This window comes from Hylobates moloch, unplaced genomic scaffold, assembly GCF_009828535.3.
Source record: "Hylobates moloch isolate HMO894 unplaced genomic scaffold, HMol_V3 SCAFFOLD_7, whole genome shotgun sequence".
NCBI lineage: Eukaryota > Metazoa > Chordata > Mammalia > Primates > Hylobatidae > Hylobates > Hylobates moloch.
In genome coordinates, this window is record NW_026652282.1 from 15,595,104 (window position 1) to 15,622,467 (window position 27,364).

General features: G+C 49.3%; 1 long non-coding RNA gene and 1 pseudogene across 1 annotated transcript; both read left to right on the forward strand.

Moving 5' to 3' along the window:
* Positions 1-3,459, forward strand: part of LOC116812279 (HAUS augmin-like complex subunit 1) — a 4,210-nt pseudogene extending 751 nt beyond the window's left edge.
* A 4,652-nt stretch (positions 3,460-8,111) lies between these two features.
* On the forward strand, positions 8,112-27,300 carry LOC131383891 (uncharacterized). Its single transcript, XR_009214283.1, has 4 exons — positions 8,112-8,174; positions 22,867-23,026; positions 23,828-23,932; positions 26,427-27,300. It is a non-coding gene; the product is annotated as an uncharacterized LOC131383891 (long non-coding RNA).
* The last annotated feature ends 64 nt before the right edge of the window (positions 27,301-27,364 follow it).

A 27,364-nucleotide genomic window follows, 5' to 3' on the forward strand; every position in this document is an offset into this window, starting at 1 on the left:
AGTGCAGTGGCGCAATCTCGGCTCACTGCAAGCTCCGCCTCCCGGGTCCACGCCATTCTCCTGCCTCAGCCTCCCGAATAGCTGGGACTACAGGCGCCCGCCACTACGCCCGGCTAATTTTTTTGTGTGTTTTTAGTAGAGACGGGGTTTCACTGTGTTAGCCAGGATGGTCTCGATTTCCTGACCTCGTGATCCGCCCGTCTCGGCCTCCCAAAGTGCTGGGATTACAAGCATGAGCCACCGCGCCTGGCCTCTAAAGCTTTTTAATAAATTTTCACTCCTGCTCTGAAACTTGCCTGGGTCCCTTTTTCTGCCTTATGCCCCTTAGTTGAATTCTTTCTTCTGAGGAGCCAAGAATTGAGGTTGCTGCAGAACCATATGGATTCACTGCCAGTAACGGGGTCTCTTGGGTTTTCAAGGTAGACAATTATAGCATCAGCAAATAGAATTCATTTATATCTCTTCTTTTAGGGTTGCCTGCTTAAGCAAACAAAAATACAGAATGCCCAGCTAAATATGAATCTCAGATAAATAAGGAATTTTTTTTAGTATAAGTATGTCCCAAGTACTGTATGGCACATACTTATATTAAAAAGTGATTCATGATTCATTTGAAATTCAAATTTACCTGGGTGTTCTGTATTTTATCTAACAACCCTCTTTCTTTCCCAGTGAGGATGCCTACTGCTTTATTTTCTTTTTCTGTTGCATTTGCTGAAGCCTGTAAGACTGGTTCTCATTCTGGGCTACACATTAGCATCAGCCAGGAAGCTCTGAAAAAAAAAAAACCTCCTATGGCAGGCAGGCCCTTAGGCTCAGAGATTTAATTGCTGTATATATACACATATTTAAAAGCTTCCCAGATGATTCTAATGGGCATCTGGGGTTGAGAAGCACTGCCTTAAAACCATGTTAAATAATAACGTTAGTAAGCATCAAGAATCTTGTTCTTGATCTTAATTAAATATTTCCAGTGTTTTGACATTTAAAATAACACTTGTTGGTTTTTAGTAAATATCCTTGGTTTTGTTTACATAGTTTCCATCTAGCCCTGTTTAAGTTTTGATTAGGAATGGTTGCTTTTAGCACCTATTAATATGATTATGTGGTTTTGAGAAAAGAAAAATAGAACAGTCTGGGCTATGTGAGGTCTGCAGGCCCAGAAAGACATGAATATGGGACTTTCATTCCTCCCTGCTCCCCCTCTCCCCATGCCTGGGGGCAATTGTTTAAAGTCATTTTGTTCCCAACCAGCTGTTTCACCCTTTGCCTTCTTGCTCCTAGACTTTGGGTTTGTTTGTTTTTTTCGAGATAGGGTCTCTCTCTTTCACCCAGGCTGGAATGCAGTGGTTTGATTTCAGCTCACTGCAGCCTCTACCGCTCAGGCTCAAGCGATCCTCCTGCCTCAGCCTCCCGAGTAGCTGGGACCACAAGCGCACATGACCATGCCCAGCTAATTTTTTTTATTTTTTGTAGAGACAGGGGTCTTCCAATGTTGCCCAGGCTGATCTTGAACTCCTGGGCTCAAGTGATTCACCTGCCTTGGCTTCCCAAAGTGTTGGGATTACAGGCATGAGCCACTGACTGGCCTGGAATTTGTAATAGAAAGAACCATGTATATAGCCCTTCAGTAGTTTTTTATTTTAATGTAAATTCTTGGTAAACAACTCAGGAACTGCCTCTTCCTTTCCTTTAAAAATCCACTTGTAGGCCAGGGTGGTGGCTCACACCTGTAATCCCAGCACTTTGGGAGGCTGAGGCAGTCGGATCATGAGGTCAGGAGATCGAAACCATCCATCCTGGCTAACATGGTGAAACCCCGTCTCTACTAAAAATACAAAAAAATTAGCCGGGTGTGGTGGTGGGTGCCTGTAGTCCCAGCTACTGGGGAGGCTGAGGCAGGAGAATGGCGTGAACCCGGGAGGCGGAGCTTGCAGTGAGTGGAGATCGTGCCACTGCACTCCAGCCTGGGCGATGAGCGAGACTCTGTCTCAAAAAAAAAAATCCACTTGTAACTGCCACTAATCCAGAGTGTATATTCAGGGCAACTTGAATCTGTTCTCTTGAGGACTAATCTCTGACCTTTATTCCCTCTTGCCCAAATTCCTATCTAAGGGACCTGGGAAGTTACGCCATAACATCACAAACCATATAACATCACAAACCATAACATCTCATCAGGTGAATTTTATTTAACTCTATATAACGTGTTACTTTCCAACCTGACTCACATAACACCACCAGACAGAGAAGAAAATCAAAATATTGCTAGTGAAGTGGCGGGAGTGGCAGCTATGGAGCTGCTGGAGGAGAGAGAAACATTGCTGCGTGGTTAGAAAAAATATTTGGGCCGGGCTCGGTGGCTCACACCTGTAATCCCAGCACTTTGGGAGGCCGAGGCGGGCGGATCACAAGGTCAGGAGTTTGAGACCAGCCTGGCCAATATGGTGAAACCCCATCTCTAATAAAAACACAAAAATTAGCCAGGCATGGTGGGGGGCACCTGTAGTCCCAGCTACTAGGGAGGCTGAGGCAGGAGAATCGCTTGAACCCGGGAGATGGAGGTTGCAGTGAGCCGAGATGGTGCCACTGCACTCCAGCCTGGGCAACAGAGTGAGACTCTGTCTCAAAAAATAATAATAAATAATAAAAATATATATATATTATATATATATTTGGAGATCATCCCATTCCACAGTATGAGGTGAACCCACGTACCACAGAGATTTTACATCACCTTTCAGAATGCAACAGGGTCTGGGACAGGGATGTCTACCTGGTAATAGAGGACTTGAAGCAGAAAGCAAGTGAATACGAGTCAGAAGCCAAGTATCTCCAAGACCTTCCCATGGAGAGTGTGAATTTTTTCCCCTGCCAATCTCTCTAGCACTGGTTCCAGGTATCTGAATGCTTTGGTTGGCAGTGCAGTGGCCCTCGAAACAAAGGATGCCTCACTAACTAGTTTTATCCCTCTAGTGAATGATTTGACCTCTTACCTCTTTCGTACCAAATCCAAAAGTGAAGAAATCAAGATTGAACTGGAAAAATTTGAAAAAAAATCTAACTGCAACTTTAGTATTAGAAAAATGTCTACAAGAGGATCTCAAGAAAGCAGAGTCGCATCTGTCTACAGAAAGGGACAAAGCTGATCATCGTCATCAGAACATGGACTTTCTAAAACCAAAGTCAGTGGAATCCAGATTTGGAATCAAGGCTGCAGAGGGAGCAACTTTCAGCCAGAAGCACAGATGCTTCTCTGTCTCATCAGTCCCTAGTAGCACTGTCGGAGAAACTGGCAAAATTAAAACAACAGACTATACCTTTGAAGAAAAAATTGGAGTCCTAGTTAGACTTAATGCCGAATCCATCCTTGCTCAAGTGAAAATTGCAGAAGCAAAGTGAGAATTAGATAGCATTGAAGCTGAACTTACAAGAAGAGTAGACATGATGGAACTGTGACAAGAGCCAAATAAACAGCCTTTTCCCTAACAAAGTAAATTGAATAGGACTTTACAGAGTTCTTTTTCCTCTTGGCATTTCTTAATAACAAAATTTTCTGTGTTCTTACATTACAGAATGTCATAATTGATAGAATATGGTTTCTAACTGTATTGCATTTTTGTGCCCAAATACATCGTTTTCATTAAAAAAAAATCAAAATATCTTACCCCAAAATATGTGTTTTTTTGCCATATTTTGAAATGGTCCTGCAAAGCCATCTTTGGTGGGGGAAGGTTTGCATCTGTAAAGAATCTCCGTTAATATAACTAGATCTTCCCCTTCCAGACCCTCCCAATCCTGAAGAGATAAACTGAGAGTCTGGCACCTTTTAAAGGTCTGAATAGGAAACATTTGCCGTCTATTGTCTCTAAGGGCATTCATCTGTGACACTTCCTAGCAACCTTGGTCTCCACAACCCCTTATCTTAACCCAGACACTCCTTTCTGTTGATGCCAGGTCTTTAGATAATAATTTAACTCTTTCAACCAATTGCCAATCAGAAAATCTTTGAATCCACCTGTGACTTGAAAGCCCCCGACTTCAAGTTGTCCCACCCTTCCAGATCCAAGAAATGTATATCTCACATGTATTGGTTCATGTCTTATGTCTCCCTAAAACGTATAAAACTAAGCTGTAACCCAACCACCTTGGGCACATGTTCTCAGGACCTCTTGAGACTGTGCCTCAGGCCATGGCCACTCATACTTGGCTCAGAACAAACCTCTTTAAATGTTTTACAGAGTTTCACTCTTTTTATCTCACTCCTGGGTTGCAGTCCTTATACTTGGCCCAAATAAACTCTACTCAGATGAATTTTGCCTCAGATGCTGGGCGCATTAGCTCACGCCTATAATCCCAACACTTTGGGAGGCTGAGGCAGGAGGATCACTTGAGCCCAGGAGTTTGAGACCAAACTGGGCAATATAGTGAGACCCCATTTCCAAAACGAATAAAAGAAGTATTAAAAAATGTGCCTCAGCTTCTTCCTTTTAGGTTGGCAGTTTTCTCCTTTAGTTCATTGATGCAAAGAGTCACACTGCTAGGTTTCTTCATATTGAAGAACTTTCTAATTCTGTTGTTCAATGCCAAAGTCTGTTTGCTAATATTTTATTTAGACTTTGCATCTATATTTATACATTAAGTTGAAGCTGAGGATCTGTTATTGTTGGAATTACCACTGTCTGATTTGGGTATTTAAGTAACCTTGGCTTTGTAAAACAAACTGGTGAACTTTGTATCTTTTTTTCCTACTTTCTGAAATAGTTTAAATTGTTGCTACTCAAAGTGTGGTCCAGGAACCAACAATATCTGCCTTACCTGGAGCTCGCTAGAAATGCAGAGTTTAGGGTCCCGCCCCAGCTCTACTGCATCTGAATCTGCATTTTAACAAGAGCCACAGGTTATCTGTGTACACATTCATTTTGAGAGAAGTGGGTACAAATACCATTAGACTCATTTGTCCACTAAAGGTTAGATAAAACTCAGCCATGGGCGATGCAGTCCTGGTGTCTGTTTCACAGTGGATTGCTACTCCCCTTCCCGATCTCTTCTGTGATAATTGGTCTATTTCAGTAATTGGTCTATTTTGGTAACTTCAGTTTTGCAAAGAAATCATCCATTTCCTCTAAATTTTTCATATTTACTTGTTACTGCTTCTTAAGACTTTTTAAAATTTATAGTTATGTCACCTTTCTGACTCCTCCTCTTGTGAACTTCTGCTTTCTTTCTCTTTTTCTTGATCTGGCTTATAAGAGATTTGTCTCTATCGTTAGTCTTTTCTTTTCTTTTCTTTTTTGAGACAGTTTTGCTCTTGTTGCCCAGGCTGGAGTGCAGTGGTGCGATCTCGGCTCACTGCAACCTCCGCCTCCCAGGTTCAAGCAATTCTCCTGCCTCAGCCTGGCTCAGCCTCCTGAGTGAGTAGCTGGGATTACGGGCATGCGCCACCACGCCCAGCTAATTTTTTTTGTATTTTTAGTACAGACGGGGTTTCTCCATGTTGGTCAGGCTGGTCTCGAACTCCTAACCTCAGGTGATCACCCGCCTCGGCCTCCCAAAGTGCTGGGATTACAGTCGTGAGCCACGGTGCCCGGCCTCATTAGTCTTTTCTAAGTACCAGTTTTACATTTATTTCTCCTTTGAGCTATTTGGGGGGAGGGTATTTGTTTTCTATTTCACTTGTTTCAGCTTTTATCTGTACAAATTCTCTTCTGATTTCTGTTGGTTTATTATTTTGCTGTTTTTTTCCCTAATTTCTTATGATTGGTATAGGTTATTAATTTTTAGAAATTTTTAAAAATAATGAAGGCATTTAAGGCTATAAATTTTCCTTTAAGCTCTGCTTTCACTGTGTGGTCAGTTTTAGTGTGAAGTGTTCTTTTCATTAGTTTCTAGACAGTAATTTCCCTTTTAATTTCCTTTTTATTCTTTTTTTTTTTTTTTTCTTTTTTGAGATGGAGTCTTGCACTTTGGCCCAGGCTGGAGTGCAGTGGCACCATCTCGGCTCACTGCAAGCTCCACCTCTCGGGTTCATGCCATTCTCCTGCCTCAGCCTCCTGAGTAGCTGGGACTACAGGCGCCCACACCCACGCCCAGCTAATTTTTTGTATTTTTAGTAGAGACGGGGTTTCACCATGGTAGCCAGGATGGTCTCGATCTCCTGACCTTGTGATCCGCCCGCCTCAGCCTCCCAAAGTGCTGGGATTACAGGCATGAGCCACCGCGCCCTGCCTAATTTCCTCTTTATTCTAAGGAGTTTCCAGGAGTGTTTCTTATTTTCCACATTTAAAATATTTCAAACTTCAAATTTTCACTCTTTCATTATTCCTTAAAATTTTAATAAGATTTTCCCTGCGGCCACATACCTGATCTATTTCTGTAAATGTGTCATGGACATATTAACAAAATGTATATTTTCTGTTTGAAGAATGTAAGGATCTCTATGTACTTGTTATACTAAATTGTTGGTTGTCTCAATCACTTTGTCTATGCCCTTACTGACTTTTTTGCTTATTAGGTATACCCAGTTCTGAAAGAAGTGAATTGAAACACTCTACTAAAACTGTATTTTGGCCAGGCGCGATGGCTCACGCTTGTAATCCCAGCACTTTGGGAGGCCAAGGCAGGCAGATCACTTGAGGTCAGGAGTTCGAGACCAGCCTGGCTAACATGGCGAAACCCCATCTCTACTAAAAATACAAGAGTTAGCTGGGAATGGTGGTGGGTGCCAGTAGTCCCAGCTACTTGGGAGGCTGAGGCAAGAGAATTGCTTGAGCCTGGGAGGCAGAGGTTGCAGTGAGCCGAGATTGCACCACTACACTCCAGCCTGGGCGACAGATGGAGACTCCGTCTTGAAAAAAAACAAAACTATATTTTTATTCTGTTTGTATTTCTATATTTTTTCATTTTATGATTTTAGTGTCTACATTATTTAGTGCACATAAGTTTATGAATGTTGTATATTATTAATTGTACATTCTTATTATACACAAGTTCTTCTTCATCCTGCTTAGGGTTTTGAACTTCAAGTTTCTCCATACCTCTGCTCTTCCTGCTTTCTTCTTATTGGCATTTTTCTGAAATCTTTTTGGCATATTGTTTTCAATTTTTCTCTCTCATTTTATTTTTGCATTTTTCCCTGTGAGCAGCATATACCTGGATTTTTACTTTTAACTCTGTCTGATAGTCTCTGTGTTTTCTTGAGTAAATTCAGTTTAATCACCTCTGGTAAGTTGACTGATATACTTGATTTCATTTTATTCATCTTACTCTATTAAACAACAGTTTAATATTTCCTCTATATTTTCTAGTTAAATTAAATTGCTGCTCATTCCATTTTCCCCTTTGTGAATACCTACTGTTGTTAGACTTTTATGGAACTTATAGGTATATGGGCTTTTTAAACATGCCTTTATGTGAGATTTTAAGTGATAAAGTAACAGATACATTCATGGAGTTGAAAGACAAGTTGGTGTCCTTTTGACTGTAACTCAAGTGATCTTTCCACAATACCAGGGCTTTGGAGCAAAACCAAGAATTTCCTTTTTTTTCTTTTTTTTTGAGACAAAGTCTCACTCTGTTGCCTAGGCTGGAGTGCAGTAGTGCAATCTTGACTCACTGCAACCTCCACTTCCCGGGTTCAAGTGATTCTCCTGTGTCAGCCTCCTGAGTAGCTGAGATTACAGATGTGTGCCACCACACCCAGCTAATTTTTGTATTTTTAGTAGAGACAGGGTTTTGCCTTTTTGGCCAGGCTGGTCTTGAACTCCTGACCTCAGGTGATCTGCCTGCCTCTGCCTCCCAAAGTGCTGGAATTACAGGCATGAGCCACCACACCCAGCCCCAAACCAAGCATTTCTAACTGAAAAACATGGCTCATGCTCAGCCCAGCTTAGGGTCAGGGTTATCACTCTATCTGGGCACAAATCTCATGTTGAATTGTAGCTCCCACAATTCCCTTGTGTTGTGGGAGGGACCCAGGGGGAGGTAATTGAATCATGGGGGCGAGTCTTTCCTGTGCTGTTCTCGTGATAGTGAATAAGTCTCACGAGATCTGATGGTTTGATAAAGGGGAGTTCCCCCGCACATGCACTCTTGCCTGCCACCGTGTAAGATGTCTCTTTGCTCTTCCTTCATCTTCTGCCATGATTGTGAGGCCTCCGCAGCCACGTGGAACTGTGAGTCCATTAAACCTCTTTCCTTTATAAATTACCCAGTCTTAGCTAGTTCTTTATTAGCAGTGTGAGAACAGACTAACACAGGCCCTTACCCAGTCATTGACCTAGAGGGGCTGGACTGCCATAGCGGGATCACAGCCCCCGATGACTCCCTTCCTGGGGTCCCTGGGCCTGTGGGGAGGACAGCCATCCTAGCAGGAGCCTATCTGGTGTTGTCATTTTAGAAAGCCTTCCAGAGAATGTACTTGGAGCTCCTAGTAAGAGATCTCGGGCCAAGGAAAATGTCACATTTCTTTGCTCTTGGCAGGAATCCCAGCTCCTTGGCTTGGGAGCACCCTTTCTCCCATGCTGAACAGAAACTTCATTTGGCCGTTATGTTCACCGCCAATTAATAAATTACAGGAGAACAAATTAATTTACTTATCACTCGCAGCTTGGGAGATAAACTTGTTCAAAGCAGGGAAAGTGGGGTGATAAAAAGATCCCTGCAGGAAAAACGTTGGGGATCCCTGGGGCACTCACATGTTGGGTCTGAGTGGGTGACATCACTCTTCATTACAAAGCTCTCAGAGGATCCGCAGCAGGGGCACCTCGTCCACACCCCCCGCCCCCAGCTGGCCTCCAAAGAGTGTGGTGAGGTTCCAAATGAGGTGACAACATTGGAACTTGCTGCATCCTGAACATGTGCACTGAGTGATGAGGGTGCTGGCGCTGTGGTTGTGGGGACCCTGACTACACAGCCCTGGGTGTGGCTCAAAGTGACAGTCTCCCACTGCCTACCAGCGCTACAGACCCCACCCTGCAAATCTCCTAAAGGGAGAAAACCTGCTCCCCGCTCCAAGCACTTGGTTGCAGTAGGAACACCTGGGAACACATGAAAGCGTGCTGGGTGGGGTCAGGAGGCTCAGCTCTGTCTGCTTGGGCTCACCGCTAATGTGTGTGAGCTGGGGCTTGCGTTTCCTCGCCTACAACAAAAGTGACGAACAGAATGCAGGGAAGGCCCAGGTAGCACCCCCACCCTGTGAGTTCTGCCTCCCCCTGCGCTGCTGCCTGTGGGTTGTGTGTGAAGCACGTGAGGCCCTGTCCCTCAGTGCTCAGCGATGCCGCTGGTGGTCTGAGATGATGTTGGTGGTGATGGTGAAAACTCACACACTAGCACTTCTTCCAAGCCCATTGGTATTTTGGGGGCTTCACCCATATTAACTCATTAATCTTCACAACCAGCCTATATGAGGTTACTGTTATTATCACTCCTATTTTACACAGGAAGAAACAGACACAGGTGAAGCCACTTGTCAACATTGTGTAGCTGGTACGCGGTGGGGCAGAGCCCAGTCAGGCTCCGGGGCCTGTGTGTGGGCACTACTGTGTGCTGTCTGGGTCTGTCCTGGTAGCCGAGTTAACCAAAAGCAGCACAGAGATCATGAAACTTCATTCTAACCTGAGCTTTCAACCTCCTCCCTCTCATCAAATTTTACTTAAAAAATTTTCAGAAACTAGCAAGAGTCGAAGTGGCCCGATGTCCCCTCCTTCTATTTCCCCTGCCCCTTGTCCCCGTGACCCTGGGGGCAACTGCAGGAGGGAGGTGACCCTGGGGCTGGGGAGAGGATTCTCCTGGCGTTTGCTCTTTTTCCTGGCTGCCCAGGTGCACCCTTAGCCATGTCCAGTCCTCAGGCTTTCCCCAAGAGGGAGAATAACGGGGGCATGGGCCAAAATCCTGAGCTGAAGTATAAAGGCCCCAAATAAAGCAATTATAAATGGAAACTCTGAGGCTGTGATTCACTCAAGCAACATGACTCATGTTCTGCTAAGGTTTCCGTGAACAATATGTTCACAGTCTGATTTAATTATAGCCTAGATTTACTGCTGCCTCGGGGAGCCTCCGAAGCTCACCCCATCCCTCACTACCCCCAGCGCGGCGCCTGGTGAAACGCCTCCCAGTGCGAGAGTGGGAGCAGGCACTGGAAATGGTTTTTTGCAGGTGCTATGTGTCACATCGTGCACAGTGGACAGCTCTTGGGACCTCAGCTGGGCGGGGAGGCAGAGTCCTCAAATAAGAGCTCTGGGGTACAGCTCAAGCCCCCGGGGATGGGGGAGATTGTGCTTCCTGGGCTTCCCCTCGGTGCAGGGGCTCCTGCAGAGTTGAGGTTTGTCAGCGCCGAGTGTGGGCGCCTAGAGTGATCGATTGAGAGAGAGGATCCAGTCACAGCTCCCTCACGCGAGGGTGGAGGGAAATCCGGGGCTGCCTGCCGAGCTCGGGGGCGTTCCCGATAACACCGGACAGAAAATGTCCCACTTCTCATCGCTTTGTGCTTTCAGTGAGAACCCCCCGGAGGTACCGCATTTAAAGGGGATAACTTCAAACGTGGTGATGTGGCCACAATTATATCCTCGTTATCAGAAAAAAAACTGTAGGTCCCCTCCCTCTGCAAAGCACGAAAGCGTTTGTGTGCATTTCAATGTGACAGAATGCTGTCCCCCAGTATCTGTTGCTATGTGCTCTTTCCACGCCCCCCGCACCCCGGCCCTGTTTGCTTGAGTAATGAGAGTGGAAGAGGGCAGCCCACTACTGTGCGCTTTAGTGTTGTCAGCTCCGTTAATTTGCATGTCACATAAGCGAGGCGTAATAGTTTCATTTGCGCATGTCCCAAATATTGCCCGGGACATGCTTGTGCTAAAACCAGATTCCTTGTTTACCTGAAATCCAAATCTATTTTTTTGAGACGGAGTCTCACTCTGTCACCCAGGCTGGAGTACAATGGCACCATCTCGGCTCACTGCAACCTCTGCCTCCCAGGTTCAAGTGATTTTCCTGCCTCAGCCTCCAAGTAGCTGGGACTCCAGGCGTGCATTAGCACGCCTGCCTAATTTTTGTGTTTTTAGGTAGAGATGGGGTTTCGCCATGTTAGACCTCCCAAAGTGCTGGGATTACAGGTGTGAGCCAGTGCACTGGGCCTTAAATCCAAATATAACTGGGTGTTTTTTGTTTTTGTGTTTTTTTTTTTTTTGAGGCAGAGTCTCACTTTGTTGCCCGGAATGTAGTGCAGTGGTGTGATCTTGGCTCACTGCAACCTTCGCCTCCTAGGTTCAAGTGATTCTCCTGCCTCAGCCTCCTGAGTAGCGGGGATTACAGGTGTGCGCCACCATGCCCGGCTAATTTTTGTATTTTTAGTAGAGACGAAGTTTCACCATGTTGGCCAGGCTGTTCTCGAACTCCTAACCTTAAGTGATCCACCCCCACCTCGGCCTGCCAAAATGCTGGGATTACAGGCCTGAGCCACCGCGCCCGGCCGGCGTTTTGTATTTTTAGTTGTCAACTCTGGCAACCCTACATGGACTTTGAAGTCATACAACCTGACTTCAGATGCCCCTCTGCCATCAAGGGCATGGGAAACTCTGGACAAATGACGTGGGCATTCGGAGCCTCCATTTATCATAACCACAACCACATCCCGGGACCATAGCAAAGATGAGAGTGAATGTACGTGAAGCACGTAGCACAGGAAGCGGTATCTCGTTGTAGTTGAAGCTGTTGGCCCTGCTGCATCCCCTTTATTGGCCGGTGCACTCATCCTGCAGCTTCTAGGAACGTTGGGTGCCAGCAACGCACAGCGACCCCCTTTTCTGGTGCATTGCCCTGGGCTGATGGGAGGTGCTTGCCTAAAAGCTTGTGTCCCATCCGTGTCCCCCCCCAACTACCCCCATTGCCACCCGCGGGCAGCCAGCAGTCACTGGCTAACTGATGTCAGAGGCTGCCTTTATCTTGCAGTGCTCACTCCAGAGCCCCCTGTGGTGTCGGGCTGGCTGGGTTCCACCTGACGCCACACCCTGCTCAGCTCCTTCCCCTGTCACTCTTGCTTCCTTCCAGGCTGCTCCCTGGAGCACACTCTTGGCATTTCACTTGTACAACATGCCTGGCCCTGGCACGCTGCTGGTGCTGGTGTGCACACTGATCACATAAGCTTGTGAGCATTCAGCGCTGAAGGCCAAGGATGCCTTGTGCTCTGCGAATGGGATCTGCTGGGGGCAGGAGGGACTTGGGGTCGGGGTACATTGCTGGGGAACAGACAAGGGATTTGTCGCCTCCTGGGAAGCTGGGAAATGGTGTGGGGTGGGCGACTGGGAGAGGACGGCCAGGGACAGCTTCAGGCCTGGTGTCCTGCAAAACCTGACACCTAGCAGATGGGAAGATGCGGCTCAGCTACCTCCTCCCAGAGCCAGGCTGAGGAGGCCACGTGGGCCCAGGAGGTTCAGCCTCAGCTGGGCTGTGCTTGGGGAAATCATCAGGACTCACTCAATGCAGAAAAATGACATGAATTAGGGGGCTCGCCTGGGTGCCACGCGAACCTCTCCCTGTCTCTCCACCTTGCAGGCATGCTTCTGGGTACCGACACTTGTTCTTCCAGGAGGAGTGGTGGCAAGGAGGAATCCTTTGGCCTCCAACCCTGGAAGAAGGCGTATAGTTTTAAAGGGCAAGGCTTGGCTTTGAATTGCAGCTCTGCCACTTCTTTCTCTTTTTGTTTCTCTCCCTTCCCTTCCCTTCCCTTCTCTTCCCTTTTCCTTCCCTTTCCCTTTCCTTGCCCTTTCCCTTTTCCGACAGTCTTTCTCTGTTGGCCAGGCTGGAGTGCAGTGATGCGCTCTCTGCTCACTGCAATCTCTACCTCCCTGAGTTCAAGAGATTCTCCTGCCTCAGCCTCCTGAGTAGCTGGGACTACAGGCACGTGCCATCATGCCCACTTAATTTTTGTGTTTTTAGTAGAGATGGGGTTTTACCATGTTGGCCAGGCTGGTCTCGAACTCCTGACCTCAAGTGATCTGCCTGCCTCGATCTCCCAAAGTGCTGGCATTACAGGCGTGAGCTACTGCACCCGGCCCCATCTCTGCCACTTCTATACAGGCGCTGGAATCCAGACCAGCTTCTGAACATCTGTAAGCCTCAGTTTCCCTGTCCACAGAAGGGGGCGATAATGCCTTTTCTCAGAGAGGTGGCGTGAGGAACAAATGGCGTGTGAGGGATGAGTGTGCCTAGGATATGGGGAATGGATGTTCTGCTTGTTTTCTTTGCCCTAGAAATCACTGTACTTCAACCTGAATTTCCAAAGAACATTGTCAGACACCTAAAGAGAAGATCACTTGAAGGAAGTTGAATTTTGATATTTGAAGTTTAACTGTTTTGCCACTCACAGTACAGTTACTTACTTTTTTTTTTTTTTTTAAAGACAGAGTCTTGCCATGTTGCCCAGGCTGGTCTCAAACTCCTGGGTTCACACCATCCTCTTGCCTCAGCCTCCTGAGCAGCTGGGACTATGGGTGTGTGCCACCACACCCAGCTAATTCTTAAATTTTTGGTAGAGATGGAGTCTCACTATGTTGCTCAAGCTGGTCTCAAACTCCTGGGCTCACATGATCTTCCTGCCTCAGCTTCCCAAAGTGCTGGGATTGCAGGCACGAGCCACGGTGCCAGGTCAATTGCTTACATTTTAATGGCCAAAGGGAAGAAGATGTTCTCTAACTTCTGAAAGTGTTCGGAAAAACTGCAGAGCTTAAATGACTGCTGAGAGACTTGGGATTCTGAACAGACCCTGCGAGGGGCCAGAGTTTGGGGATTGGTGATCTTAGACACAGCTACCGCCACTTTCTGATGGAGAGAGGGTCCTCTGAGTGGAGCGAGTGGCCGAGGTCGAGGTCGTAGAGCCCAGCCCCACTAGGAGGCACGGGAGGGCCCTGAGGAGGGACAGCAGGCAGGGTCCCACTTAGAAGTACCGCAATGGCTGTGTCTTCCTTGGTCCTTCCAGGTCGTTGCTGCTTGTGATTCTTTCCCAGGGTCCATGTGGGAGGAAACAGCTCACAGGTCATCAATGAGACATCGGAGAGAGCTGCTAGGTGTTGGGGCAGATGAGGCAGTGCTTCCATATGTGCTAACGGGCACTCCGGGTCATGAAGAGTGACCCACTTGGCAAGGCTCTGGACCTTGGTGGCCTTTGACATCCGACCCAGAGCCTATTCAGGATCCCAGTGTCTCCTTGGATTTGGAACAGGTGGCCTGGCATTCCCAGCAATGAACACCAAGCTTTTCTCATTCCTTTGGCTTGTACAGTACAGACCCCTCAGCAACTGCGCTCCATGCACGCAGCACTGTGTGGACAGTGCTTGAGTGGCGATGGCCACCGCACTGAGCTCCCTCCCCAGCTCATAGCTGAGGTCTGCACCCACTGACCAACATCTCCCCAGTTCCCCCTGGTAACCACCTTCTACTCCCTATTACTGTGAGCTGGACTTCAGATTCCACATATAAGGAGGATCATGTGATATTTGTCTGTGTCTGGCTTATTTCACTTAGCATAATGCCCTCCAGGTGCATTCATGTGGTGGCAGGACTTCCTCCTCCTTTTCTCTTTTTTTTTAGGCGGAGTCTCGCTCTGTCACCTAGGCTGGAGTGCAGTGGTGCAATTTTGGCTCACTACAACCTCCGTCTCCAGGGTTCAAGGGCTTCTCCTGCCTCAGCTTCCCAAGTAGCTGGGATTACAGGCATGCACCACCACACCCAGCTAATTTTTTGTATTTTTAGTAGAGACAGGGTTTCGCCATGTTGGCCAGGCTGGTCTTGGACTCCTGACCTCAGGTGATCCGCCTGCCTCGGCCTCCCAAAGTGCTGGGATTACAGGTGTGAGCCATTTTTTTTAAGAGACAGGACATCCAAGTCCAAGGAGACACTTGTATCCTGGGGAGGCTCTGGGTCAGGAAGCCAAAGGTCAGCAAGGTCCAGGGCCCTGATAGGGTGGGGCAGTCTCTGAGACCAGGAATACCCATTAGTACTCATGGAGGCACCGTCCCATCTGTCGCCCAAGCTGGAGTGCAGTGGCTTCATCCCAGCTCACTGCAGCCTCCACCTCCTGGGCTCAAGTGATCCTCCCTCCTCAGCCTCTTGAGTAGTTGGGACCACAGGCGTGTGCCGCCACACCTGGGCCCACTCTGCCTCTGCTATGAGTGCTCTCCCCCAATGGCCATGCAGCCCTTTCAGCGCTTTCCAGTCTTTGCTCTGATCTTTTCTTCTTGACAAGCCCTAGCCTCAGCAGCCTATTTAATACTGCTGCCTGACTCCCTCACTCCAATCTTTCTTTGAGGCCAGAGCTGGCCTCACTGTGGAATTGGCTGCATAACGTTCCGATTTGTTAAGGTCATTGCTTATCGTCTGTCTCTGCCTGAACTTAGGCTCTGAGATGGGAGGAATCACTGTTTTGTTCATGGATTCTCCCATGTGTCTAAATCAGTGCCTGGCATGTAGTAGGTGCTCACTAAATACGTGTTCAGTGCACTGACTGAGGAAACTGGAGCCCAAAATGGTTATGTGACCTGCCCAAGGCCACCCAGCACACTGGGGAAGGAGCAGGGATGGAAGCCTAGACTCTGGTACCAGGATCAGAGCTCTTAACCACCAAATGCTACTGCTCACCCAGTGACACCTGTGGCCTTTGAGTGACCTCCACCCCTCTTGTCTAGGTCTCATTGGGTTGGGCTGGCACCCTGTGCGCCCTTCCGTTTCTACCCAGGCTGGTGTCTGGGCTCTTTTGGGGGTTCCTGCTCCCACCTCTATATCCCTCCCAGGAAGTGGACTAGACTGTGTGGTCCCCACCAACTGTCCCCTCACTGCCTGTTACCCCCTCACTCTCTACCCTGTCACAGGAGCAAGAGGCAGCCAACTCCTTGTGACCTCAGCCTGGCCTAGGGGGTGGCTGGCAGCTATTAGAGTGGGCCTCGACTTTCAGAGACCCCTGAATGACATTTCACCAGCTCTCTGTGGCTGTGCCCCCAGTCCTTTGGCCTTCAGGCGAATCCTGCCCCCTGTGAATTCCTCTTCTGTCAGTTTTGTCTCGGGGAGGGTCGAGGCATAATCCCGAGGTGCTGCGGGGTCCCCGTGAGAACGAAATGCTGGCCCCGGCAGCCTCTAAGCCTCATGCCGACAGCAGCAGCGGCACCCTCTCCATGTGTCTTCCCCACGCAGGAGAGGCACCAACCGCGGGGATGCCCTTAGGGGAAGCCAAGGAACAGACCTGCAGAAATAGCTCAGCAGAGGCCCCAGGACAAAGGTGTCCACTCTGTAGTTTTTCTAGATTTGCGGGGGAAAGTGCTAATGATCATTGCAAAGTCAATGCCTCTGTGCCTGTTTTTTCTTCCGGTCAACCTCTTATTTATTTATTTACTTATTTTTGAGTCAATGTCTCACTCTGTCACCCAAGCTGGAATGCAGTGGAGCAAATCACGGCTCACTGTGGCCTCAACCTCTCAGGCTCAAGCTATCTTCCCACCTCAGAGTCTCAAGTAGCTGGGACTACAGGTGTGCATCACCACACCTGGCTAATTTTTATTTGTTAACTTTTTTGTAGAGATGGGGTCTCATTATGTTACCCAGGCTGGTCTCAAACTCCTGAGCTCAGGTGATCCACCTGCCTCAGCCTCCCAAAGTGCTGGGATTACAGGTGTGAGCTACCTCACCCAGCCCTGCATCTTTCTTTAAGGCTTAGTAAATAATTGAAATTTTAATACTCCAAGTGTGCATGAAGAATGTATGTATTCGCAAATTGTTGAGCAGACCTGTCCTCATGTCCGTCAGCTCAAGGTTAACTGTGTCACTGAGACCTTCTATGTCCTTGATGATATTTTGGTCAGCTTGACCTACCAGTAGTAAAAAAAAGATGTCTCAAAGCCTCCCACCACGATGATGAAGTCATCTTGTCCTTATACTTTTGTTAATGTTTCCTGCATTTATTTTGAAGTTGTTTATTGGATAAAGAAATGTTTAAAATGGAAATGTCTTCTTGGCAAATTTCATCTTTTATCATCATGTTATCCCGTTTCTCATCCTTAATACCACTTTTGGTCCTGAAGTCTGTTTTGCCCAACAATAACACAGGGGGACCAGCCCTCTTTCTGATAGCATTTGCCTGGATGTCTTTTTTTTGTCCTTTTCTTTGCAACCTTCTGTATCCATATGCCAACAAAGAGCATATATCTTTCTACATGAACCATGTAAACCCGATCTGTCAACATTTGTCATTTAACAGGGGTCTGGTCTCTTGACATTATTGTCACCATCGATCTAGGTAGCTGGTTTTGAACATGTTCATGTGTACGGTGGCTTCTCCTACCTGGTCCTTCTCATTGCAGAGCATACAGTGTACACTGCTTTGCATTACAGACTTATTTTAGTTTGTCACATATTGTCTGGGTGACAAACAGACACACAGGCACTCCGTCCTGGCTTCAGGATGGAAATTCTGTGTTTCTATGTTTCTCGTCTTTTTTTGAGACAGAGTCTTGCTCTGTCGCTCAGGTTGGAGTACAGTGGCACAATCTTGGCTTACTGCAACCTGCTCCTCTCAGGTTCGAGTGATTCTCTTGCCTCAGCCTCCCGAGTAGCTGGGATTACAGGCACCCTCCACCACACCCGGCTAATTTTTTTACTTTTAGTAGAGACGGGGTTTCACCATGTTGGCCAGGCTGGTCTCAAACTCCTGACCTCAGGTGATCCACCTGCCTCGGCCTCCCAAAGTGCTGGGATTACAGGCGTGAGCCACCACACCCAGCCTCTCATCTTGTTTTTGAATTGATCTCTTTCTCACCCCTTATATTCGAAAAGAACATTTGCATATTTCACATCCCAGAGTGTCTACTGCCTCACCTCAAATTCTATCATGCTGATTTTATTTAGACTTTTCATTCTGGGTAATTATTAATATATTTGCAGTCGGGGGTGGTGGCTCACGCCTGTAATCCCAGCACTTTGGGAGGCCGAGGTGAGCGGATCACGAGGTTAGGAGTTTGAGACAAGCCTCAAACTCATATATATATGATATATAGCATATATATCATATACAATATATGATATATAGCATATATATCATATACAATATTTGATATATATGATATATAGCATATGTATTATATGCTATATATCATATATGCTATATATCATATATATAATATATGATATATGCTATATAATGGATAAATATATATTATATATAAATATATCTATTTGCTCTTTTGCTTTGGTTTTGATTACTCTTTGAAGACAATCAAAAATCTTACCAAGGGCTGGACTCAGTGGCTTAAGCCTATAATCGTAGCACTTTGGGAGGCCGAGGTGGGAGGATCACGTGAGCCCCATCCCTCAGAGCGCAACCTCCGGCTTCTTTGTGGGGATATTTTTGTTGGACCTTAGACCTGCCCGTGCTGCCAGGTCCCCTAGACTGCCTTCTCCCAGCCCAGGACTGATGCAAGGGACCCTGGACAAGGCATAAGAAACTTCAGGAAGCATGGAAAGAGACCATGACCATGACCCAGGAGGCTAAGTGCTCCTGGCAGACTCAAGGTTGCCCAGCAACAATCTCCCTTCTTCCCCACTAATAGGACCCCGAGTTTGTTGCAGATATTTGACAAGTGAGGTCTCCAAAGGTGCCCCACCAACCTTGCGAGGCCCGTGATGGTTCCAGACTTAGAAATCCATCCTGTTAATCCTTATTGCACTTGCCAGTGATTAGTGTTAAACAGGCATATGACTCAGTCCTGGGCATTTAGAATTAAGGAAAAGTCTGCCAGAGGGCTTCTAGGGAAGACTTCCCTACCTGGAATGGGTTGATAGGGAGAAGAGGGGTGGAGAGGGAGTGAGGGAGCGAGAGAGAGAGAGATTGGAGCAAGAGAGAGAGAAGCCAAAAGCTAAAGAAGAAAGCCCTGAGCCTCCCTTCTTGGTTGGGATGTTGTCCTTTAAGGAAGTGATGCTTGGAGCTGTGGCAGCCATCTTGTAACCATGAGAAAAGAAAGCGCCACTCTGAAGTTGCTGGAGAAGAAAGACAGGAAGAGCATGGGTCCTTCGTGGCATTGTTGAGCCACTGAACCGACTCTGCAACCTCCCAGCTGCAGTCGTTGTCTTGCATGGGGTGAGAAATGTCTTTATTGTTTGAGCCACTGACAGGCTGGGTAGCTGCGATAGACAGCTGAAAGTATCCTGAGAGATGACTGAGGAATTTGTCCTCTTGTGTAATCCTGCCTGCTATTTTAATTTAATTTTTTTGAGACGGAGTCTCGCTCTGTCGCCCAGGCTGGAGTGCAGTAGCACGATCATGGCTCGCTGCAGCCTCCACCTCTGGGATCAAGTGATCCTCCCAGCTCAGCCTCCTGAGTAACTGGGATCGCAGGTGTCTGCCATCACGCCCGGCTGGTGTTTTTTGTTGTCGTTGTTGTTGTTGTTGTTGTTTTGTTTTGTTTTGTTTTTCATTTTTTGTAGAGATAGGGTCTCCTTATGTTGCCAAGGCTGGTCTGGAACTCCTGGGCTTAAGCGATCCTCCCACCTCATCTTGGCCTCCCAAAGTGCTGGGATTACAGTCATGAGCCACGGCACCCAGCCATTCCTGCCTTTTAGAGTCCTGGGAGGAGACAGGTTATCAGAACGCAGATCCCAGGCAGTGCAGCCTGCACATAGGCAGAAAAGATGACAGTTGGGAGTTAAGGACCCTTTCCCCATCACACTGGCCAGCTCAGGGGCTGAGAATTCCACAAGTCACAGCTTTCACCAAAACTTGCATGTGACTTGTGAAATGCAAACATTCCAGGGAGGACTGGGAGTGACCCGCACCCTGTGGCTTCTTTCCTGGAACACTTCAGCACCTGAGTGTCTCCCAGGTAGTGGGAGGCTGGCTGTCGAGAGGACAGCATGGGAGAAAAGGGATTCGGAGGCTTTCTCAGAGGAATTCATTGAATATTTGCTCTGTTCCGGCAGCTTTATCCCCACTATCTTTTTTTTTAATTACACAAACATTTATTTAGCACTTACTATGTGCCAAGTGGTATCCAAGCACTGTAAAAATATGTCACATTCAATCTTGTGACAGTCACGCGAGGTATAGGTGCTCTCACTAAGCCCAGGTACAGAGGTGGTGGCCCCGGATGTGGCCCAGGCAGACCAGTGCCAGCCCCAGTGCTACGCTCTGAACCACCCAGCGTGCCAGGCAGCTCTTGTAGTCTCAGGCTGCTGTGTAGCAGTGACACCTCCAGCGAAGTGGTACCACTTATTGCCAGCTCCCTGGCCCCAAGCCCTCCCTGGTTGCCCGCTCTGGTGGGTCCCAAGTGGGTCAGACAAAAGGCAAGCCCTGCTCCTCAGCCTCCCCCAGGGGCATCCCCCATCCCAGGCTCTCTCTCTTCTTCTAAGGGCAGACAGCCTTCTCCCAAGTGAGGGCAGGAGGCTCCACACCCCTTTGCAACCCCAGGCCCTTGGGTGGCAAGTGTCAAGAGGAAGAAGGAATCCAGAGGTAGGTGAAGGATGAAGACAGGGCTTTTATGCTCTTCGCTTCTCTTCCTCAAAGTGCCACCTCCTGTCTCTGTCCGCTGTGCTCTGTCCTTGGTTCGTATAGCAGAGCCCTGCTTGGGGCGGCGCTGATTTCAACACCCTTGACCTTGAACTGGGCTCCTCCCAGGTGTGCCAGGCTGGAGTCCTCACAGACCTCTCTCTTGCTCTGTTTAAAATGGATGTATCCCCCTAGCTCGTTCTTAACAGTCCTCCAGAATCTTCCACCATGAGCACCGTCATCCCCATTTGACCAATCAGGAAATGAGGCTCAGAGAGTGACTTGCTATCCAAGGCCACGCAGCTCAAATGTCACCTGTCTGATCCAAAGCTCACCTTCAGACACACCCTGGGCCCTCCGGGATGATCTGGAGCCTGCAGACCTAGGCCGGCGCCACCGTGGGGTGGGGGAGTGGCAGCAGCCTCTGTGCTGAGACTCTGCCAGTGCCACGTGATCATGACCTCATTACATACACGGTATTGTTACTGTTATGTCCATTAGCTTGTTAATATCTAGAACCACCACATGAAGATGGTTTATATAATCACCATCCCATTTCACAGAGGAAGAAACTGAGGCACCAAGAGATTGTGTCTAATCAAAGGGTGTCCAGCTCTAAGCAGCAGCATGGGGGTCAAAATTCTGGCCCATCTGACCCCTGAGCTCCTGGTGGTGACAGGGGCCCAGGAGGTGGCCAAAGCAAGGTGCAAGACCTTAAACCCAATGCTGCCTGTGTCACAATTTTGCCAAAGGCTACCATCTGGGAACAGTCCCTAGGGTGACTGTGCCCACATCACAGCAGAGGCTACTTAAGGGCTTTGAGGGCTCCAAAGCATGAGCCACATTTCTCCTGACCTTGAAATGGACTCTGAGAGAGGCAGGGAGGGACCTGGTGTCCCCGCTTCCTAGCTGGGGCAGCCAGCAGACTCGGAGGAGCTAAGAGACTTGGCCACTGTTCACGGTGCTGCATCCCCAGCCTTGCTGCACCGCCCAGTTGCAAGCGTGACTTCTATCACCCTGGGCTGAATTTAACTTCCTAACCCCTGTGTGCTAAGCTGAGAATTCCCTTCCCCTTCAATATTTCTCTTCATATCTACTATCCAAACCTTGGATAAACTGAACAAATGAGTCTCTCTTCTGAGGTAAATTTGTTAGAGACTAAGGCAAGGTTCTTTGCCTAGATCTAGGTAAACATGGAGGCCGGAAATGGGCTTCTTTCTGATCTGCCACTGACATGTGTGGATTTCCGAAATTCACAAGCCCTCTTGAGTCTCAGTTTCCTCATCTGTAAAATCGAGGTGCTAACAGCCCTAACTAAGCAGGCATCGATGATGATCACGTGTTCTTCAGCACCTGTGGAATGTGTCCCTCAGCTGGAGCCACAGCTCAAGTCTTCACCCTCCTCTAGTTTCCAAGACGCCTGAGGTTGACAGGCAGAAGACCCCCAGAGGACAAAGTCGCCGATTCCAGGGATTCCTTGGAGCCGATCCTCTTGGCCTCAACTATCCCCTCCTATATTCCCTCTCCCCACCGGCTGGGGTACGCACTCCCTGGCCAGCCTCCTGGAATGTTCCACTGGTCCCCACCTCCCAGCAGGGCACCCCTCCCTCCCGCTAGTGGATGACTCACTACATTTCTTTCTTGCTTTTTTTCCGATTGTGCTTTTTTTAAGTTTAAAAAAGAAATGTGTCAAAGTCAGCACAGCACATCTATTTAAAGTGCAGAGGAAGCAGCCTCTGAACAACTTGCAGTGTGGAGCCTTTAGAACCTTTCCAGGCCTCAGCCCCAAAGTCTGTCACGGTTGCTTTCCAAAGCCCCAATATGAAGGGCAGTGGACGCTTGGGGACGTCAGGGGAGAGGTCAGGTGAGAGCAGGAGAAGGCAGGGCGGAGGAGGGTGCCCTGGGGATGCAGTCCCGGCCACTGTTTCCTTTGCCCACCCCATCCCCTGAGGGAGGTGGCGCCAGCAGATGCAGGTATGTGGCTTTGTATGTGCATGTCGGCTTGAACGTGGTGTAGGGACCACATAGGGTTTCAGGCCTGAGGCAGCGGAGGGAGCTGAGGAAGGGAACAGGCATCGCTTCTCTCTCCCTCTTCTGTCATTTCATCACCCCCATTTTCCAGTTACTAGATTATCTCCCCTAAATAGCAGCAAAGCAGGGGCTGCTCCCAAAGGCTGTCAGCTCCTCAAAATAGGTGGAAGGAAGTCACATGGCCTCGGCACTGGCTCCCTTCCTGGCTCCGCCTCTCACACATGTCCCTCCAGACCTGCGGTGAAATGAACTGGTTCTCCCCTCTGCCTCTGCCATGGCTCCATTGCCCCCTAACCCTTAAAGCAGATCTCTCTCGGCAGGGTTGGCAATACTTGTCATTCTTCCCAGTGACTTGGGACAAAAGCCAAAGTCTGGACTCCTTGGTGGCTCCACTCCCGCCCCCTGCAGACGTGTTGGGTGCAATCCTGCCTCCCACCTTCGCACTGGCGGTTCCTGCTGCCCGGCGCTGTCTTCCCCCAGGTAAAGTGAGGCTCAGGCCCTCACTTCCTTCAGGTCGCTGATCACATCTTGCCCACCGAGATCTTCTCCAGCCATCCCAGAGGACAGGCCCTCTGTGCTCCCAGGCCTCCCCACCCCTTCCTCTGCTTCGTTCTGCCCCCGATATGCTGCGAAAATCATCACTCCTTGTTCATTTTCCGGGGCAGGGAGGAGGAGGGGTCAGTCTCACTTCCTCCCTCAGCTGAACTGCAGGAGACTCGGAGATGGCCTTGGCCTCACCCAGCCGGCTGCTTTGACATTTCAAGGACTAGTCCGATCCTGCTGGGTCGGATTCTTGAGCAACTCCGGCGCTGTGGCCCTGCACTTTCTGGAGGACTGAGTGTTTTACTCAGCCTTCACCTATGAGGAGCCCGTGAGACCCAGGCGAGGGTTGGGAGGGTCAAATCCCCACCCCCTGCCCCAACCCATTTTGAGCCTTTACCCTCTTCCCCCAGCATAGCTGAGCAAGTGGGACTGGGGCTGGTGGAGGGGTGGTACTTGGCATTCAGGGGCCGAAGACAGTGGCTCTGCTAAGGCCCCTCCACCCCCAGCCAAGCCCAGGAAGCCCTCTGCATCCCCTCCACCGAGTGCCCGCAGTTCCCAGGCTGCCTGGCCTGTGCCCACCTCTCCCTGCGTTTTCTGCTGCTCCACACCCCCGAGTCCCGGCTCTGGTCACTCTGGGGAGCCTCTGCTAACCCCGTGCTGGCAGTGAGCTCCCCAACCCGGGCTCCACCTTGACCCCTCTTGCACTGCAGACTTATTTTTGACTCTTTGCCCTACTAGGCACGGAGCCCTTTGTGCCTCAGCCAGCCAAGCCCAGATCCAGCCACGTGGACGTGTGCTGAGGGCACCCAGTCGATGCACAGTCTCCACCAAGCTGGGACAAAGGTACACATCCTGCGGGGGCAGGGCGGGGCAGCAGTCACCACCCTAGCACTAGGGAGCTCTCTGCTTTAGGGGATGGAAAGCCCAGAATCCTTTCTGGTGAGATTCAGGCGGCAGTGCAAGGAGCCACTAGGCTGCTTCATCTTCTGGTGCAAAGAGCTGCGTCAGCCGCAGTGTGTGCAATGCCCTCTCAAAACCTTCTCCCAGCCTGCTGGGCCACTTTTGCTCCAGATCTCTTGTGGCTAATGAGGGAAGGGGGAGCAGGAAGCTGTTGCCTGCACTTCCAGAAGGAGGGGAGGGAGGGGAGAGGCAGAGAGGGCCGCCTCGCCTGGATGGCTGTGCCTCCCTTGAGCCCAGGAGAGACTCCAGTACTTACAGGAACTCAGGGAACGATCCCTGGTGACAGCTGGAGGAAATTATTCACACTGTCAGGAGAGAGGCTTATACCACGAATGGTTCCAATTCATTATTTTTAAATCCCCCAGCTGGCTAAAGAGTTAGAAGAAAAGATGTGACAATCATTTGAGTCTTGTCCCAGATGGGCTGTCACTCAAGGGCTATGAAAATCTAATGGGACTGGGCTGGTGGTCACAAAAACTGCAGGGCGCACTGGCAATTCTGCAGGGCTTCACAGGATGGTGGAAGGTGAGGTCTGGTGGGCCATACTGGGCAGCAGCGGTGATCCAGCCCCTATGGCTCAGTAGCATTTCTACCCAAAGAGAGAACATGTAATTAATTGTCCTACCTCCAGCCCAGAGGTGGGTGCCAGGATGGCTTGCATGCACCTGGGGTGAGGAGGGGTTGCCTACACACCCCTCTTCACTCCTGACACACAGCCTTCCTCAGGGCCAAACGTGCGCCTTGCGTCAGCTCTCCAGGGCAGACCCTGGCGAGGGCACAGGTCCTTCTTTTATGGGCAGAGGAAAGAAAAGCAAGCATTCTGGCTGGAGCGGACACTGAGTTTCGGATGTTTGGCATCTGAACCTCCTTCCTGTGTTCAGGGGATCCCCATGTTATAAAGTGGGGACCTCCACTTTGGAAGGCAGAATTCTCAGATGTGGCTTTTTTCTTTTCTTTGAGACAGGGTCTTGTTCTGTCACTTAGGCTGGAGTGCAGTGGTGCGATCACAGCTCACTGCAGCCTCAACTTCCCAGGCTTAAGTGACCCTCCCACCTCAGCCTCCTGAGTAGCTGGGAAAACAGGTGTATACCGCTGTGCCTTGCTGATTTTATTTTTTGTAGGGAGGGTCTCACGTTGTTGCCTAGGCTGGTCTCTAGCTCCTGGGCTCGAAACCTCCTGCCTAGGCCTCCCAAAGCGCCAGGATTCGAGGCACAAGCCACTATGCCTGGCTGGACGCTGTTTTTTCTAACCTGTCCCTCAGCCAAGGCAGCATGTTTGCCTGAGACCTTGAAGTGGCAGCTAGTGGCTGTTTAAAATCCCTTTTGGTGACAAGTAGAAGCCTCTACATTTAGTTTCCAAAAGAGCAGAGGCAGTGGTCCCAGTGACAGTGCCCAGCATTGGGGGTGTCTGTGGTGTAAGTCCTGGGGTATGAACCTGGGAGTACTGGAGAATGACATGGGATCTTGGTCCTGGCTAGGGAGTTGCTTAGCCTGGTGCCTATGTGACCTATCCAATATTGTTTAATAAACTTCCCACTTAACCCAGCCACGGTTGGTTTCTGTTATTTGCAAATGAACTTCGAGACAGTGGCAGCTGGTGGCACAGAGATTAGAGCCAGTTACCGGGATTTCTCTTTGGCAAGTCCATCCTGGGTTTGCATCTGGGAAGGTCTTTCACAAAAGGAGATGTGGAAGGCGCAACCATCCCCTCGTGCCCAATTCAGATGCAGCTTACCCTTTGCAGAGCCTGGCACCTTGGCCACGCCAGCTGCAAGGGAAAGGTGTGGCGGCCACCTGCAACGGTTGGGCCAATGCTGCACGGGATTCGGGCTCAAGATGCCAACACCCTGCTAGGCCAGTGTAGGGAACGCTCACCACGGGAGCCTAGGGGCTTCCTCAGGGGCCTTCAAGCACGAAAGAGATACTTTGCACCCTCCCACCCCCCAACCAGGCTGTAGGCCTGCCTGGCCCTCAGTGGGCATGGCAGAAATGCTAGGATTCGTGTTGTATTCATGCATTTTTCAGAATAGTTTAAGGACTGCACGAAGACAGAGGGACGAATCACATGACTTCAGAGTTCATTGGTTCCAACTATTCCAGCCCTCCTGAGAAGGCATGTTTTGCCAAAAGTGCACATATGTTCCTCTAAAGAAAACCATGGTAGTTTTTTGATGGAATTTTTTCCCTCTCCCAGGCATCGTCAGACGCGCCCAGCACTCGACTGCAGAGCAGCCTCTCTCGCAGTTTCCACTCTCTTTTCTCAAAGAACTCTCTTGCTAACTCAAGGCTGTGGCTTTCCTAAGTGGCTTTTTGAGGGAGACAGCAGGGACTGGGGCTTTAAGAGGGCCACAGCGCAGCTTTCTCTTTTCCCCTCACAGGCAGAGCCATCAGTGGCCACGTCGGGGAGAACAGAACGCGGTGCTCTCACATCCTGCAAAGTACAGGCCTGCAGAGCAGATGGCAGGAACTTCAAGAGCTAAGTCACCTTGAAAGATAATGGCACAAAGGGCGATTGGGGGTGGGGTGGGTGGGAGGCTTTTGTACCCTTTGACAACAAGGAAGCAGAAAAGACAAAAGCTATTTGCCAGCCTGGTGTGGGAATCAATAGAATTGAGAGATTGTTCTGCTGCAATTTCCATCAAGGTGGCCAAGCCTCCTGTCTTCTTGTCCAGAAGTTAAGTGGCATCAACCAACTCTGCCAAACTGCATTTCCTGCCTCCTGATCTGGGGTCTTTTCTTTTTTCACACAGGGAGCATTTCCATCCTCTCTGTCCAGGCAGCTGAGCCCTGACAACCTCTCCTCCCCTTCACCATGCCCCGACTGACCTCCTAATGGAGCCCCATCCCTCGAGCCCCTGGGCCTGTGGAAGGCAGGGTCTCCCCCTCCTCCTCGTCCTCCCCCGCTCCACTCCAGGCGGGGTTGCAATAGGGCTTATCTGGTTTCCTCTAAGCATGAAGCCCTTGGCCAGAGGAGGAGCGGGAGTTCACGTCATGCCTCCATGCTTAGTCCTGGCCTTTAGCATTTTTTTGTGGATGGGTAAACTGAGGTACATAGTGGTCAACTCATGCCCAGGATCACAGAGGCACTGGCAGCGTGGCAGGAATGCTGAATTCACCTCTGATGAGAGCCAGGGATAGCAGTGGGTGGGGCGCCGGCTGCTTTTCAACTGAAGCTGTTAAAAGGAATGCTTGTTCCTGGACCCACCGGCTTGCCCTCCAAGGCAGAACATGCTAATCCCAAGCCCCGGCAAAGGTTCAAATTGACTTCTTGGCTCTGAGCAGGGAGGTAGAAGTTTCTGCCCCCCCCCTCCCACCC